Source organism: Cebus imitator, unplaced genomic scaffold (genome assembly GCF_001604975.1).
Source record: "Cebus imitator isolate Cc_AM_T3 unplaced genomic scaffold, Cebus_imitator-1.0 Scaffold500, whole genome shotgun sequence".
NCBI classification, from domain to species: domain Eukaryota; kingdom Metazoa; phylum Chordata; class Mammalia; order Primates; family Cebidae; genus Cebus; species Cebus imitator.
In genome coordinates, this window is record NW_016107815.1 from 621,494 (window position 1) to 626,798 (window position 5,305).

Consider the following 5,305-nt stretch of genomic DNA (forward strand, 5'->3'; position numbering starts at 1 on the left):
TTTGTATTTTTATTAGAGATGGGGTTTTGCCATGTTGGCCAGCTGATCTCAAACTCTTGACCTCAGGTGATCCACCAACTGCGGCCTCCCAAAGTGCTAGGGTTACAGGAGTGAGCCACTGCGCCCGGCCCAGAAACCTTTTTAGTGCAATGTGGAAATGGTCTGCTCCTCAGAAACACTTAAACGATAGTGCCTACAGTAACTGTAGTAATTAAAACTAGTATCGAGAACTAGTATTGACTGCAAGGAGTTGGCTGAAGAAAACTCAGACAGGGCTTAGAAGGATTCTGTCTTGGTCTACATATGCTAAGTGGCCAAAATCAAATTGACTTCAAAAAGAAATAAAGAATCATGCCTTCAACAGAGCTAGTAGTGTTATAATAGTGTTTGGGGCTGTTGTGTTGCAACTTGAAAAGTACTTTGACTTCTTCCAAAGAACATCTTTGTGTCATTCACACATTCAGTAAATCATTTGCTAAATCAACTATGTGCTAGGTATTGCGTTGAGAACTAAGGATTTCTTTAATACAAAAAGAACAAAAACCCAGATGGAAGGCTTGCCTTACTGGTGCTTTCAGTCCAGTAAACGAACTTCATGAAAAATAGTCACAACTATCATAGCTACGATAATCGTTATGAAGGAGAAGTCCATGGTGCCATAAGGGTATATCTCTCAGCCTTAGAAGCAGTACAGTTGCTTACACTAGAGATCACAAATGGTTTTCAACTCATATGCTAATACCAATTGATTAATAATGTCTGCTTGGAGTACGGTGGTGAGAATGTTTCTGAGGTCATGCTAGAGGCTAGAGAAGTAGACTGTCTTGATTAATGATGTCTGGCATGGACACAGAAGGAGAAAGTAGCAAGATGTGTGCCATGTATTTGACATGCCTGGTGCATGTAGGCATCTGGTTCCAACTGCATAGTCAGCTAGTGATGGCACACAAGATGTTTCTATAGGTCTTTTCTTCTGCTGCTCCTTCCTTCTACATCTTCTGATTGTCTGAGGACTAGGCATAACCTCTACAACAAACTGTCACACACATGAAGGAAAATGGAACTCACCCCAGGTCTGGCATAATTATGATGATATCTGACTTGGTTAGCCTCTGACTGGGCATGAGGAAGAAGCCAGGGGGTGGGTGCTTCCCTGGGTGAGAAAATAGCTTTCCATGAAGTTCCTGGGGAGAAAAAACAGTCAACCAGAACAGACAGGGTCCTAGAGAGTAAGTCTGTTAGCTCTATTTTCTGCAGATCCATGAGACAATTACTCTCATCTTAAATTATAAATCCATAACCAAAATGACACTCATCTGAAAATGCAGAATGGTGTTATCCAAAAAAGATGAAAATCCTCATGGTATGCAATATATGGCAAGAGGAATTATGCTTCAATTCTAATGGGCAAAATTGCTTGAATGTCTGGGAAATTGAACACTGAAAAGAGCTTTTAAAGTATATACATGTGACGGTTGATAAATGAGTCTCCATCCTGCATCAGAGCCTCCCTAAGCATCATACCCGCTGCCTAGAATACGCTGCCCCACACATGTGTGCACTCATGCACACACAGACACACACACATACACGTGCATACACACCTGCACAAATCCCACTGTCACCCATTCCAGCCTTCAGGCCTCATCTTAAGTCCCTCTCCAAAGATTTTCTTGACTAGGCCATCTAAAGTCAATGACTCCTCTCTGCCCCATTATTCTTTTTTCTGTTCTTTTTTTTTTTTTTTTTTTTTTTTTTTACTTTGGGCTCTGGGGTACATGTGCATATCCTGCATCCTGCAGGACTGCTGCATAGGTACATACATGCCATGGTGGTTTGCGATGGAGTCTCACTCTGTCACCAGGCTGGGGTGCCGTGGCATGATCTTGGCTCACTACAAACTCTTGACTCCCGGCTTCAAGCGATTCTCCTACCTCAGCCTCTCGACTAGCTGGGATCACAGGCACACGCCACCACGGCCAGCTAATTTTTAGTAGAGACAGGATTTCACCATGTTGGCCAAGATGATCTCCATCTCCTGACCTCGTGATCTGCCCGCCTCGGCCTCCCAAAGTGCTGGGATTATAGGCGTGAGACACCACGCCCGGCCTGCCCCATTATTCTTTATCTCTGAAGCCCACTTGTGCCCTTCCTCCATATACTTACATTTACCCCAAGACACAGATACAGATGGATATTTGATTACTGCCCGGTAATAACACACACTCATTACACATTAGATGAATGAATGGGTAAATAAATAAAAGATTACAGGAGTGATTCTCCGGGAGGTTTCAAGAACAAAATAAATTACTTGCCTTGGATGTTTTAGATCAGTAATGAGATCCCTAAACTTGATCTGAGGAGGAGCAATTTTTCATTCTCCAGCCTTATGATTGCCAGTGGGGGCGAGGAGGGAGGGGGGGGACAGGTAAGGGAGGGGTTGATGGGGTCATGAGAGATGTGACTGTGGATCCCCCTCTTCTGAGGGAAAGATCAAGGCATTGCTTAGAAAGTAGGCAGAAAAGAGTCCAAGATATCCTGAAGGGGCCACTTTATCTGCCAGGAGCAATGTGAGTTTCTGAAGCTGATAGTTTCAGGGTCAGGTGAGAGATGGGAGAAGCAGGGTGTCTTACTCTTAATTCCTGATGCACTATCACCAGTGAATCTTTTCTCACTTCTGTTTTTCTACCACTTTCTCTGGGGAATTGTTAATTCCTGGGGAGTAGTGTGAGGTTTAAGCCATTGAAGCCTGTATGGAAACACCCACTCATTTGCAAATTGGCAAACAGAGCCTCCCACAAAGTAAAAGAAGGCTTGATTCAGAGCTTTCAGGAAACAATGGAGTTCATTTAACATTTAATGAACTCAAAATAGAGTACTCTAAAAAATCAGTCAATAAAGCAGCTTTTTAATCTTTAATGCAGGCTTGCTAGCATTATGTCTGATGTTTTGTCTGTTACATCAGTATGAGTTTATTGGTGTTGTTTATCATATGATTCATTGCCTATATGATTTCTGGGCTGTGAATGAAAATACTGATTGGAATTTTGCAAATGGAAACCCTTTTGTGTCTGGCCACAGCTTTCACAAATCATCCAGGGCCTTTGAATAGAATAGGTACCTTCCATTGCTACGCAATTCACAAAAGAAAGATACAGGACAGACAAGTTCATCTTTCAGATAAGTCTGCCATAAAATTCCCTTTCTTGGGCTCTCATTCAAGGTCCTGCAAATGTTAACATCTTCCATTCCATTTAATTTGTGTGTTTTCAAAGAAATAGCAAACTTCAGTGTGCATCTCAGTGGGAGATTTGCTTTTGGATTCCATCTCCCAGTGGCACCCCCTCCCGCTCCATCTTCATCTGGGAGAGAGAGAGTGTTGGAAAGCAGAGGAGGAATGGGCTGGGGCATTGGTGTGGGGGATGGGGGCTACTTAGCAGAAAAAAATAGGAGCCTCCTGCCTTTTATCAGAGCAAGAATCAAATACTGTTTGGCCCAAGCACATTTTGTCCCATTCTGTTTCTCATGCAAATTAAACATCCAGAGACCAGCCTGCCACAAAAGTTAAATCTACTTCCCAATTTCATTCACCTTGTTCTTGAAAGGAGTATCATGTACCTGATGGGTTCCCACTCCAAGAAATTGTAGGCGACATCTCTTTCTCTGTCCCAGGATCTTATTGCTGTCAGACTTCACTAGAAATCAAAAGCACCTGCTCTTTTGTTAAGGTGGCCTTCTAAAGAGAGAAATATTACCATTAGAAAACACCCAGAGTTCACATGAGAACACTATGGACATGTCCTTCCAGGCTGAGGATACCAACCTCAGATGAATACCCTTTAGGGCAGCAAGTCTTCATAGAGTACTTACTGTGTCCAGGCACCGTGCCGAGCAACTTGTTTGCCTTATTTCATTCTATCTTTGCAAAAGCCATAGGTGATGAGAAGCCCCATTTTACAGGTTTGAATACTGTAGGCTTAGAATGGTCAAGTTACAAACCCAAGAGAACACCATTGGAAATGTGACAGAGGCATAACCTCTAATTTCAGAACCTGTGATCTTAGTTACATATGGTGTAATCCAGGGCTGATGACAATAATGCATGTTATCTAGTGGTGACCTATTCCTACTAGGCTTTCCTCTTTGGATTGGCCAAGTAGAGCTGAGTATAGAAACAAAAGACTTTCCTGGTACTTTGCCCTGATCAGGGAAAATAAGCCATGTCTATGCTAGTGGATATATATCTCATTTAATATTCTGAGTAACACTGTGTCATAGATATTAGCATGTCCTTTCAGGGGAGGAGGAAACTAAAACTCCCAGAAGCTAAGTAATCTGCCCAACAACACACACTAGTAACGACTGAGGTGGGTTTTGGATTCCAGGCAGACAGCAGAGTCCAACTGCCCAGGCTTCTCCTATCACATCTCACAGCATCTTGCTAGCACCCATCAGACATTTCTGCTGGGAGAGTGGAAAGGTGTCTATATCCACTGCAATCCTGTCCATGAGTGACCCCTGCCCTGCTAAGTCAGAGATAAGACGACACTGTTGACCTGCCTGGGCCAAAGTTGGTTGAAAAGAGATGTATCTGTAGAATCCTCTTGAAATGGGAACAAGTACTCCAACCCATGTTAAAAGGCAAAGGCAATACTGAGGCCGGATACAGTGGCTCATGCTTATAATCCTAGCACTTTGGGAGACTGAGGCAGGCAGATCCCTTGAGCTCAGGAGTTTGAGACCAGCCTGGCCAACATGATGAAACCCCATCTCTACTAAAAATACAAAAATTAGCCGGGTGTGGGGGTACGTGCCTGTAATCCCAGCTACGCTGGCGGCTGGGCCAGGAGAATCACTTGAACCTGGGAAGCAGAGGTTGCTGTCAACCAAGATCACACCACTGCACTCCAGCCTGGGCGACAGAGTGAGACTCAGTCTGAATTTAAAAAAATAAATAAATAACAAGCAATACTGAATTGCCAGTGATAAATAATCATTTATGTCACATCAGAAGCCCTTCCTTATGCAGTTGGGCTGTTGCATTCTTCTGTGGCTTACCTGCCAAGCATTCTGATCATGCATTTTTCCTCCCCTCCAGCCCACAGTTCCATCTCTGCACTCTCCTCCCCTAGTTCCTCAGGGAACCAAGCCACCTGAAGTGCATGCATCTTCCCAGGGCCTGGTCCAGTACACCACAGGGGCTCAATAAATGCTCACTAAAAAAGAAGGAGAAAGAAACATAGAGAGTTAGTGCTAAGCTCCAGGAAAGAGGAACTCAGAAAATTCACATATATTTTTCAGA